Genomic DNA, 12,700 nt, shown 5'->3' on the forward strand with positions numbered 1-12,700 from the left:
GCCTGAGTCCAGTGGGACAGCCCTGCAGGAGTTTGTGATCCTGGGCTGCTCCGCGTGCTGCTCTTTGCCCTCCTCTTGCCGCTCTACCTGGCCACCCTGGCAGGGAACCTGCTGATCCTGGGCCCGGCCCTGGTGGACCCTGCCCTGTACTCGCCAATGTACTTCTTCCTGGGGGCAGCGTCCGCGGTGGAGGCAGCCTACACGCTGGTGCTCACACCACACATGCTGGCCGGCGTCCTCCTGCCCCCTGCCCCGGGGGCCAGGCCGTGGCCCCCTCCACCTGCGCCGCCCAGATGGACCTCTTTGTGGCCCTGGGGGGCTCCGAGTGCCTGCTGCTGGCTGCCATGGCCCTAGACCCCTACCTGGCCATCTGCCCGCTCTACTACCCTCAGATCATGACCACAGACGTCTGCTGGGGCTTGCTGGCTGCCTGCTGCGCGGGTGGCTGTGTCCTGGCCTTGGGCCTCACCATGGCCATCTTCCAGCTGCCCTTCTGCCGTGGCGGCCTGGTCAACCATGTCTTCTGTGACCTCCCGGCCGTGCTGGTGCTGGCCTGCAGGTCCCGGGCCCTGCAGGAGCGCGTCCTCCTGGTGGCCTGCCTGTTGCTGCTGCCCCTGCTCCTCATCCTGCTCTCCTACACCCGGGTGCTGGTGGTCATCCTGGGCGTTAGGAGGGTCGCAGGCGGCCGCAAGGCCTTCAACACGGTGGCGTCCCACCTCACCGTGGCCATGCTCCACTACGGCTGTGCCACGGCCATGTATGCCAGGCCCCTGAGCAGCCGTTCCCTTGAGGAGGACAAGCTGGTCTCACTCATCTGTATCAACGTCACCCCGCTGCTGTACCCGGCTGTACACGCTGCGGAACCGGGACATGCAGGAGGCCCTGCAACGCATGGTTGGCCAGAGGACGCCGGGGATGGGGCACCAGGTGGATTTCGCCTGATGCTGGGTGCCAGGTGGTATCTGTCCTGAGATTTCCCCAACTGAGGGGAATCTCATCATTTTGGAGCCATCTAAGCCTCCCCAATGCCTACTGGATGTAAACGTAAGTATGGCTCGCAAGGACCGCCAATCCAACACCAGCCTAGTGCTGCTGCGTCTGTTGATGTCTTGTGCTGCATGGTTCTTTGCCGTTGAGGGATGTCCCATGCATTATAAAATGCTCAGCCACACCCTGAATCTTTCTCTATTCACTGGATGCCAGTGGCACCCTCCACCCCACTTCCCCACGTGATGATCAAAAATGTTATTGGGCTTGGCACAGTGGAGCACTTTGGGAGGCCAAGGCAGGAGGATCTCGAGTCCAGGAGGTTGAGACAAGCCTGGGTAATACGGTGAAACCCCTCCTCTACAAAAATTAGCCAGGTGTAATGCTGTGTGCCTGTAGTTCCAACTACAGGGGAGGCTGAGGCGGGAGGATCATGAGCCCAGGAGGTGGAGGCTGTAGTGAGCTATGATTGCAGGACTGTACTCCAGCCTGGGTGACAGAGCAAAGCCCTGTCTCAAAAACAAATACCTCCTGAAGGGACCATTTAGGAGCCAGGAACCTCAGAGGCGGCACGGTCAGTGCAGGTGACCTCTGCCGACCTAACCTCCTGGCTGACGAACGTGCATGCCGGTCAAGGCTGATCGGGAAGAATTACATCTATGCCAGTGAGCCGCACCAAGAAGGAAGGCACCAATGGCTTCAGGAGTCCTGGGAAAGAGGAAGAGTCTCTTCATACCATTTCCATCCTTATCTGTGGTTTCTTGAGGCTGGTGTCAGGGAACCTGAAACACGAAAGCCCTAGCCCTAGAGCAGGAGAGCCTCCCAGCCTTCTCCCCAGATGCTGCAGGCATGTAGAACATGATCACCCCTAAAGAGATCTAAGACAGCTTTTTTTTTTTTTTTTGAGGGAGTCTCGCACTGTTGTCCAGGCTGGAGAGGAGCAATGGTGCGATCTCAGCTCACTGCAAGCTCCGCCTCCTGGGTTCAAGTGATTCTCCTGCCTCAGCCTCCCAAGTAGTTGGGATTACAGGTGCCCACCACCATGCCCAGCTGACTTTTTGTATTTTTATTAGAGACGGGGTTTCACTATGTTGGTCATGCTGGTCTCGAACTCCCAACCTTGTGATCCACCTCCCTCGGCCTCCCAAAGTGCTGGGATTACAGGTATAAGCCACCACGCTTGGCCTACGACAGTTCTTTTTAAGGACTTTTTTTTTTTTTTTTTTTAAGAGCCGTTTAGGTTCACAGCACAATTGAGAGGAAAGTACAGAGACATACCATTTACCCTGTCCCTAAACAAGATGCACCTCACTGAGGTTACGTTAGATTCCGGAGAAACATGGGTTGAGGGAGTCTTCTTTCCAAAGTATTGGTTGCTTCCAAAAGCTGTTTCAAAGACCACATTTCTGTTTTTTGGGGTTTTTTTTGTTTAGAGACAAAAACTCGCTCCGTCACCCAGGCCACAGTGCAGTGGCGTGATCTCAGCTCACCGCAACCTCTGCCTCCTGGGTTCAAGCGATTCTCCTGCCTCAGCCTGCCGAGTAGCTGGGACTCCAGGCATATGCTACCATGCCCAGCTTTTTGTATTTGTGGTAGAGATGGGGTTTCACCATGTTGGGCAGGCTGGTCTCGAATTCTTGACCTCAGGTGATTTACCCTCCTCAACCTCCCAAACTGCTGGGATTACATGCGTGAGCCACTGCACCAGGTCTGATCAGTTTCTCAACTGGAACATGAATAGGGCAAGTTCAAATTCTTAGATGAGACGCAGGCCAGTGCAGATGGAATCATCCAGGTAAACTCTTGCCCTACCCAGAGCCCAAGGAGAGACAGACAAGCTTTCCGTCTCCAGTCTGCCATCTCCCTGGATGTACAGCCTGTGGAAAGTTCTGTGCTTCTAAGTTTTTTTTTGTTTTTTTTTTTTTTTGAGATGGAGTCTGGCTCTGTTGCCCAGGCTGGAGTGTGGTGGCCGGATCTCAGCTCACTGCAAGCTCCGCCTCCCAGGTTTACGCCACTCTCCGGCCCCCACCTCCCAAGTAGCTGGGACTACAGGCGCCCGCCTCGTCGCCCGGCTAGTTTTTTGTATTCTTTAGTAGAGACGGGGTTTCACCGTATTAGCCAGGATGGTCTCGATCTCCTGACCTTGTGATCCGCCCGTCTCGGCCTCCCAAAGTGCTGGGATTACAGGCTTGAGCCACCGCGCCCGGCCCTAAGTTATTTCAGGGCCAGTTCTGTCTTGTGTAGCCCCCAAGTTCTTGTTTCTTACCCTTCTATACCCTTTAACATTCAAGCTTCCAAGTAAATCAAATCAAACCCATAGGACAGCTACAGCATCAACTCACAGACTGTATTTCTGGTTTTCAGTACCTTCTACATAGCTGGCACCTGGAAACTTATTTTTCTGAGAGCTGAATTATGCACCTAAAAGGATGTCAGTGGTTGTTGTCCATCATGTCTAGTTGTTCTCAGTGGAAGCGTTTTCACTTCAGTTTTATTTATTGAGAAAGGGTCTCACTCTGTCGCCCAGGCTGGTGTGCAGTGGCACAACCATGGCTCAACGCAGCCTCAAACTCCTGGGCTCAAGGGATTCTCCCACCTCAGCCTCCCAAGTAGCTGGGCCTACAGGCACATGCCACCACACCTAGCTTTTTTTTTTTTCTTTTTTTTGGTACAGACAGGGTCTCACCATGTTGCCCAGGCTGGTCTTGAACTCCTGGGCTCAAGTGACCTATCCACCTTGACTTTCCCAAGTGCTGAGATCCCAGGCATAAGCCACTGCCCCGGTGGTTTTCACTTTAGACAGTCTACTATATTGCCAGAAAATGGAGAAATGGAGTCCTAACGTAGAAATACAACTTGTTCTGAGACAGTCTTGCTCTGTCACCCAGGCTGGAATGCAGTGGCACCATCTTGGCTCACTGCAACTTCTGCCTCCCGGGCTCAAGCAATTCTCTTGCCTGAGCCTCCCAAGTAGCTGGGATTACCGAGATTACAGGCATGCACCACCACGCTCGGCTAATTTTTGTATTTTCATAGTGATGGGGTTTCACCATGTTGGCTAGGCTGGTCTCAAACTCCTGACCTCAGGTGATCCGCCCCCCTCAGTCTCCCAAAGTGTTGGGTTTACAGGTGTGAGCGACCAAGCCCAGCCAGAAATATAAACTAGTTGATTGTGAGTTAGCAGATGTCATGAAATTGTTAGCTTCCAGGTTCAGGGGCTCTGTAATACGTGACGACAAATAGAAATGGTATGTGGTGCTGCAGTGGAGCTCTCTGGTTTAATAATATACTCATCTTATTCCAGTTAGATATCACAAATACAGAAGAGTATAATTTAGTAGAGTCTCAATAGATATTCTATATATTATGGTATGTATGTCTACAGATTCACAATTATGTTCTGTGCACCAGTGCAACTCAAAAATAAAAATTACCTGTCTGTAGCACACTAGGAACACACCCCTGCGTCCCTCTGGGGTGTTCTCATGCGTTTTAGATCTGTTTGTCATAATGATTTCATTTCTTCCCATAGCCTGGGCAACAAGAGTGAAACTCCATCTTAAAAGAAAAAAAAAAACTTCATATCCACAGTTGTCTTTATAATTAAGTATATCCTGGCTGAAGTGGCTTATGTCTGTAATCCCAGCACTTTGGCAGGCTGAGATGGGCAGATCATGAGGTCAGGAGTTCAAGATCAGCCTGGCTAACACAGTGAAACTCCATCTCTACTAAAAACACAAAAAATTGGCTAGGCATGCTGGCAGGCACCTGTAATCGCAGCTACTCAGGAGGCTGAGACAGGAGAATCACATGAATGTCCGTTGCCCAGGCTGGAGTGTACCGGCATGATCTTGGCTCACTGCAACTTCTGCCTCCCAGGTTCAAGTGATTCTCCTGCCTCAGCTTCCTGAGTAGCTGGGATAACAGGTGCCGGCCACCATGCCCAGTTAATTCTTGTATTTTTAGCAGAGACAGGGTTTCACCATGTTGGCCAGGCTGGTCTTGAACTCCTGACCCCAGGTGATCTGCTGGCTTCAGCCTCCCAAAGTGCAGGGATTACAGGCGTGAGCCACCGCGCCTGGCCATAAATTTGTTAATCTTGGAGTATTGTATCACAAAACTATTGCGGAAAAGCTTGAAGGGAGGATTCATTTTGTGGTTTCAAGTCTAATTGCCTGTAATCGCAGCTGCTCAGGAGGCTGAGGTGGGAAGATCGTTTGAGCCTGGGAGGTTGAAGCTGTAGTGACCCATGATCACACCGCTGCACTCCAGCTTGGGTGATGGAGTGAAACTCTGTCCCAGAAAGTATTAAAACCAAGTGCCCCGTCCCTCCCTTGAGGCCCAGGTTACACGAGGCCTTCACTATCCACACTTGCTATGTTCTCCCGACCTATGCTCCCTTTCATTCTATACACCAACTGGATTTTCTCAAAGCATGAGGCCCTTTTTGTTGTTGAGATGGAGCCTCACTCTGTCGCCAGGCTGGAGAGCAGTGGTGCAATCTCAGCTCACTGCAACCTCAGCCTCCTGGGTTCAAGTGATTCCCCTGCCTCAGCCTCCCAAGTAGCTGGGATTACAGGCACCTGCCATTGTGCCCGGCTAATTTTTTGTATTTTTAGTAGAGACAGGGTTTCACTATGTTGGTCAGGCTGGTCTCGAACTCCTGGCCTCAGGTGATCCATCCGCCTCAACCTTCCAAAGTGCTGGGATTACAGGCGTGAGCCACCGCGCCCAGCCATGAGATCTTTATTATTAAAGGAATTATCTTGGAGCTAGAGGCATTTTCTGCAGTGACTAATCCTCACATGGACCTATGGATCTTTAAGACGTCCAACAGAAGAATACTAGAGTCCACACAAGCCATCCTGGCCTCAGAGTCAGACTCCCTGCTGTCTCCTGATGCCTGTATTACCACTTTGTTGTTTTGTTTTGGGGACAGGGTCTCACTCCGTCATCCAGGCTGGAGAATGGGGGTGCAATCATGGCTCACTGCAGCCTCAAACTCCTGGGCTCCAGCGATCCTCCCACTTCAGTCTCCCAAGTAGCTGGGACTACAGGTGCATGCCACCACATCCAGCTAGTTTTTTAAATTGTTTTTGTAGATATGGGGGTCTTACTATGTTGCCCAGGCTTATCTTGAGCTTCTGGCCTCAGGCGATCCTCCTGCCTTGGCCTCCCAATTAGCTGGGATTACAAAAATTAGGCAGGCACGGTGGCTCATGCCTAGTTTCTTTTTTTGTAGAGATGGAGTTTCACTATGTTGCCCAGGCTAGTCTCGAACTCCTGGCCTCAAGTGATTCTTTTGCCTCAGCCTCTCCAAATGCTGAGATTACAAGCATGAGCCACCACACCTGGTGTATCTTCATTTACATTTTAAACCAAAGATGCTACCTGCTGCCTTACCTCTGAGGCTCAGGTGTCACTCCTCTGTTTAGAAGTTCCTGGCTGTGTGCAGTGGCTCACGCCTGTAATCCCAGCACTCTGGGAAGCCAAGGTGGGCAGATCACCTGGAGTCAGGAGTCTAAGATTCAACCTGGTCAACATGGTGAAACCCCATCTCTACTAAAAATACAAAAATTAGCCAGGTGTGGTGGTGCATGCCTGTAATCTCAGCTACTTGGGAGACTAAGGCAGGAGAACTGCCTGATCCCGGGAGGCAGAGGTTGCAGTGAGCCACGACTGTGCCACTGCACTCCAGCCTGGGCTACAGAGAAAGACTCTCTCTCAAAAAAAAAAGTTCCTGGCCAGGCGCGGTGGCTCACTTCTATAATCCCAGCAATTTGGAAGGTTGAGGCGGGTGGATTACCTGAGGTCAGGAGTTTGAGACCAGCCTGACCAACATGGAGAAACTCCATCTCTATTAAAAATACAAAAAAAAATTAGCCAGGTGTGGTGGCACGTGCCTGTAATCCCAGCTACTCAGGAGGCTGAGGCAGGAGAATCGTGTGAACCTGGGAGGCAAAGGTTGTGGTGAGCCAAGATCACACCACTGCAGTCTAGCCTGGGCAACAAAAATAAAACTCTGTCTCAAAAAAAAAAAAGTTCCTGAGCTGAACTGCTGATTTTTTTTCTTTTTTTTTTTGAGACAGAGTCTTGCTCTGTCACCCAGGTTGGAGTCCAGTGGCGCGATCTCGGCTCACTGCAAGATCCCAGGTTCATGCCATTCTCTTGCCTCAGCCTCCTGAGTAGCTGGGACTACAGACACCCACCACCGTGCCCGGCTAATTTTTTAATTTTTTTTTTAGTAGAGACAGGGTTTTACCGTGTTAGCCAGAATGATCTCGATCTCCTGACCTTGTGATCTGCCCACCTCGGCCTCCCAAAGTGCTGGGATTACAGGCGTGAGCCACCGCGCCCAGCCGAACTGCTGAATTTGAGAGGTGAAGACCACCTGTTCAACTCCATCACATTTCTAGGGTGAGACCCAGCCAGGGGTGTTTTTAAAGTCCCCCAAGTAATTTCGGTGTAGATTATCAATTAATTAGCAGTGTCCTGAACAAATGCTTGACAAAGAATCCTTGTCCTGATCCAAAGAGGGATTAAAGGAGTGTCCCCCAGAACTTCTTGAAGAAACATGGACAAATGAAATAACAGCTCTTCTCCCCGTGGGGTTATACTGACTACAGCCCATTAGGCAGAATGGAGCCGTATTACATGGTCTTGAAAGAAGAATGTAAAAGTCATATAAAAGGTCATACACCAGGCTGGACAGTAGAGTAACCAGATGCATGAAGTAGACAAAGCTGACATTAACCTCTAAGATCGGCCAGGCACAGTGACTCACACTTGTAATCCCAGCACTTTAAGAGGCCGGGGTGGGAGGATCGCTTGAGCCCAGGAGTTCAACACAATCCTGGGCAACATCGTGAGACCCCATCTCTACTAAAAAACCTGGAAGATGAGCCAAGTTTCTTTTTTTGTTTTTTGTTTTTGTTTTTTTTTTTTTTTTTAAAGAGACAGGGTCTCACCCAGGCTGGAGTACAATGGTGTGATCACAGCTCACTGTAACCTCCACCTCCTAGACTCAAGCAGTCCTCCAGCCTCAGCCTCCCAAAGTGCTGGGACTACAGGTGACAGCTGCCATGTCTGGAGGGTTTAATTACTTCTGATTCCATTACTGGTGCTAGTTGACCTTCGATTTTTGTTTCTCTGAGATGGGGTCACGCTCTGTTGCCCAGGCTGAAGGATCCACAGCTCACTGTAGCCTCAACCTCCTGGGCTCAAGTGATCCTCCCTCCTCAGCCCCCTGATTAGATGAGACTATAGGCGCATGCCACCATATCCAGCTAATTTTTGTATTTTTAGTAGAAATGGGATTTCACCATGTTGGCCAGGCTGGTCTCGAACTCCTAACCTCATATGATCTGCCTGCCTCAGCCTCTCCAAGTGCTGGGATTACAGGCGTGAGCCACCATGCCTGGCCCCTGAATGAGCATTTAACAGAAAAGATGCTGCCAGCTCCAAATAACCCAGGCCCTGCATTTTCTACAGCAGAAACTTGGAGATCAGCATGAATCAATGCCACACGAAGGTGAGCTGGGAGGGAGACGGCAGTGATTTCAAGTCATCAAGTTGGCCAGGCGCAGGGGCTCACGCCTGTCATCCCAGCACTTTAGGAGGCCAAGGCAGGCAGATCCACGAGGTCAGGAGATCGAGACCATCCTGGCCACCACAGTGAAATGACATCTCTACTAAAAATACAAAACTTAGCCAGGTGTGCTGGTGCGCACCTGTAGTCCCAGCTACTTGGGAGGCGGAGGTTGCAATGAGCCGAGATCGTGCCACTACACTCCAGTCTGGGCGACAGAGGGAGACTCCGTCTCAAAAATAAATAAAGTCATTAAGTATACTAAAGGACAGGAATGGCTTTCACCAGTTTGTGGGTGCGAAGAAGAGAATGGGAACTAAATTATACGTGTAGCAAATATGTTGTTGAGGCATTTCACAGTGAAAGGAAAAGATGAAAAGAACAACAAATGGCACAAAATAACGGCTGTTTTAACAAAGGGTAGATGAATGAATCTCTGAACACAGGAGAAAGCCTGTTTTATAACCACAGGGAAAATACTGAAGATTCTACAGGAAGACTTAGCAATTGAGGTCTTAGTGGGGACAGCAGAGCAGAATCAGAGGACAAATGAAAATAGTCAGGCATAGGGCTCATGCCTGTAGTTCCACCTCCTTGGGAGGCTAAGGCAGGAGGATCGCACGAGCCCAGGAGTTCGAGACCATCCTGGACAACATAGGGAGACCCCATCTCTAAAAAAATGAAAAAAAAAAAAAAAGAGTTCAGTGTGATGGCATGTGTCTGAAGTAGCAGCTACTCAGGAGGCTGAAGTAAGAGGATTGCCTGAGCCCGGGAGTTGGAGGCTGCAGTGAGCTACGATTACTCCATTGCATTCCAATCTGGGTGACAAAGCAAGACCCTTTCTCAAAACAAGAAAAAAGAGGGCCAGGTGTGGTGGCTCATGCCTGTAATCCCAGCACCTTGGGAGGCAGAGGTGGGGGAGGGTCATCTGAGGTCCGAGGTTCAAGACCAGCCTGGCCAACATAGGGAAACCCCATCTCCACTAACAACAAAAAAATTAGCTGAGCATGATGGTGGCACATGCTTGTAATCCCAGCTACTCAGGAGGCTGAAGCAGGAGAATTGCTTGAACCTGGGAGGCGGAGGTTGCAGTGAGCCAAGATCGTACCACTGTACTCCAGCCTGGGCAATAGCCAGACTGTCTCAAAAAAAGAAAAAAGAAAAAAATAGAATATGCCTTTCTCTAAAATTCAGGCACAGGAAAGGAATCGTGTAGTGATGTGTACAGGTAGCAGCATCACTGAGGCATCTCAGGGTTTAGGGCCAAATGTCCACAGCTGCTTGCAAAGATGCCAGGCTTTTTTGTTGTTGAGATAAGTCTTGCTCTGTCACCAGGCTGGAGCACAGTGGCGCAATCTCGGCTCACTGCAACCTCTGCTTCCCAGGTTCAAGCGATTCTCCTGCCTCAGCCTCCCGAGTAGCTGGGACTACAGGGGTGTGCCACCACACCTGGCTAATTTTTAGTAGAGATGGGGTTTCACTGTGTTAGCCAGGATGGTCTTGATCTCCTGACCTCATGATCCGCCCGCCTTGGCCTCCCAAAGTGCTGGGATTACAGGCGCAAGCCACCGCACCCAGCCAAGATCCCAGGCTTTTGAGAACAGTTGCCTGAAACGAGGACATCCAGCAGGGTGCCATGGTTCATGCCAGTAATCCCAGCACTTTGGGAGGCCAAGGTGGGTGGATAACCTGAGGTCAGGAGTTTGAAACCAGCCTGACCAACATGGTGAAACCCAGTATCTACTAAAAATACAAAATTAGGCATGGTGGCATGTACCTGTAATCCCTGCTACTCAGGAGGCTGAAGCAGGAGAATGGTTTGAATCTGGGAGGCAGAGGTTGCAGTGAGCTGAGATTGCACCACTGCACTCCAGCCTGGGTGACTAAGTAACACTCCATCTCAAAAAAAAAAAAAAAAAAAAAGAGACCATCCATGGGTTCTGCTTTGTAGACTTCCAGGAACCTCATCCCACAGCCCCCTGCAGGCACCCACTCAACCTGGGAAGCTCCACGTCCTTATCTTTTCCTCCTCCATCCATGGCTCCTTTCCCTGCTCCAAACTGGAGATCACAGCTGGTTTGCTGACTTGACACCCTGTTCGGGAGAAACAGTTAAAGGATTTGTGCTGAGCCAGCTGGGCCTTCCAAGCAAGCAGACGTTTCAGCCTGCAAAACAAACGGTGGACGTCTCAGCCACAGAAGAGCTGTTTTGCTTGGCAGGTAACTTCACAAGGACCCCAAGTGGGATGGAGACTCTTTGACCACTGAAACCCAAGGCCAAGCACTTTTATTTTTGACACAGGGTCTTGCTCTGTTGCCCAGGCTGGAGTGCAATGGCACAATCACAGTTCACTACAGCCTCAACCTCCTGTACTCAACTGATCCTCCCGTCTCAGCCTCCCGAGTAGCTGGGACTACAGGCATGCATCACCACCCTCAACTAATTTGATTTCTTTTTGTAGAGATGGGGTTTTGCTCTGTTGCCCAGGCTAGTCTTGAACTCGGGCATCAAGTGATCCTTCCATTTGAGACTCACAAGTATCTGGGACTGCAGGCACATGCCACCATGCCTGGCTCATTTTTTAATTTGTATAAATCGGGTCTTGCACCTGTAGCTCAAGCAATCCTCCCACCTCGGCCTCCTGAAATGCTGGGATCACAGGCACAAGCCAGCATGCCCAGCCTAGCACTTTTAGTGTGTGAGCAGTTCCCCAGTTTTTTTTTTTTTTTTTTGAGACGGAGTCTTGCTCTGTCCCCCAGGCTGGAGTGCAGTGGCCGGATCTCAGCTCACTGCAACCTCCGCCTCCCGGGTTTACGCCATTCTCCTGCCTCAGCCTCCCGAGTAGCTGGGACTACAGGCGCCCCCACCTCGCCCGGCTAGTTTTTTTGTATTTTTTAGTAGAGACGGGGTTTCACCGCGTTAGCCAGGATGGTCTCGATCTCCTGACCTCATGATCCGCCCGCCTCGGCCTCCCAAAGTGCTGGGATTACAGGCTTGAGCTACCGCGCCCGGCCCAGTTCCCCAGTTTTACACATCTAAGAGTTCATGTGACCCGAGGACCACGGGGAAGTCTTCCTCACCGACAGACAGCAGGTGGCTGTCGTTCTCCAGCATCACATCCGGTACAGAGTCCTCTGCTCCAGGTCCAGCTGCTGCCACTCTTTCCAGGTGAAGCCCACAGCCACGTCCCCGAATGACAGTGACCCCTGGAACAGCACATGGCTGATGAATGTGGAGTGGCTGGCACTGGGTACCATGGCAAAGGCGTGGAGGAGATTGCTCTTACCACCTTCTGAGGTCAGCTCTCCCCATGTTAGGTTAGGTAGGAAGCTGAGCACGCCCCTAACTTTGTACTACACTTTGTGGAAGAGAAAAAATATATAAGAAAAAATATCTCGGCCAGGTACAGTGGCTCACGCCTGTCATCCCAGCACTTTGCAGGGCTGAGACGGGCGGATTGCTTGAAGTTAGGAGTTTGAGACCAGCCTGGCCAACATGGTGAAACCCAGTCTCTACAAAATATAGATAAGCTAGACATGCTAGTGGGTGCCTGTAATCCCAGCTACCAGGGAGGCTCAGGCAGGAGAATCGCTTCAACCCAGGAGGCATAGGTTGCAGTGAGCTGAGATCCTGCCCTTGCACTCCAGGCTGTACAACGGAGTAAGACTCCATCTCAAAAAAAAAAAAAAAATCTCACTACTGGATCTCCATTCATTCCTTCAATGATCAAGCACCTTTCAAGGACCTGGCACGCTGCTGGTGTTCTACCAGGTGCTTGGGGTCAAGGGCTGAACACAAAATCGTTCCTGTTCTAAAGGTGCTTAGAAGTGTTGCTGCCAGATGAACACATGAAGAGAGCTGCAGTGTAAGGCTATACCGTAGGTGGTGGTAGACATGTGGTTACGTACAGAACGGGCACGAGCAAGACAGCAGCCAGATCCAACGTACTGTCAAGTGAGGCTTCCTAGGAGGTCACGGGCGAGCAGAATCACGAAAGATAAACAGAGTGATCGGATGTCTGAAGGATATTCCTAGCAAGAGGCCTGGCATGGGCAAAGGAGGCACAGAAAAGTCTGGTAGGAGCCACAGAGAGAATGAAAATGCAGGGTGTAAGGTGTGTGCGGG

At 50.9% G+C, this 12,700-nt stretch overlaps 1 pseudogene; it reads right to left on the reverse strand.

Moving 5' to 3' along the window:
• Positions 1-10,503: 10,503 nt before the first annotated feature.
• LOC111530619 lies at positions 10,504-11,924 on the reverse strand (annotated as a pseudogene).
• Positions 11,925-12,700: the final 776 nt, after the last annotated feature.

This window comes from Piliocolobus tephrosceles, unplaced genomic scaffold (assembly GCF_002776525.5).
Source record: "Piliocolobus tephrosceles isolate RC106 unplaced genomic scaffold, ASM277652v3 unscaffolded_46629, whole genome shotgun sequence".
NCBI classification, from domain to species: Eukaryota; Metazoa; Chordata; class Mammalia; order Primates; family Cercopithecidae; genus Piliocolobus; species Piliocolobus tephrosceles.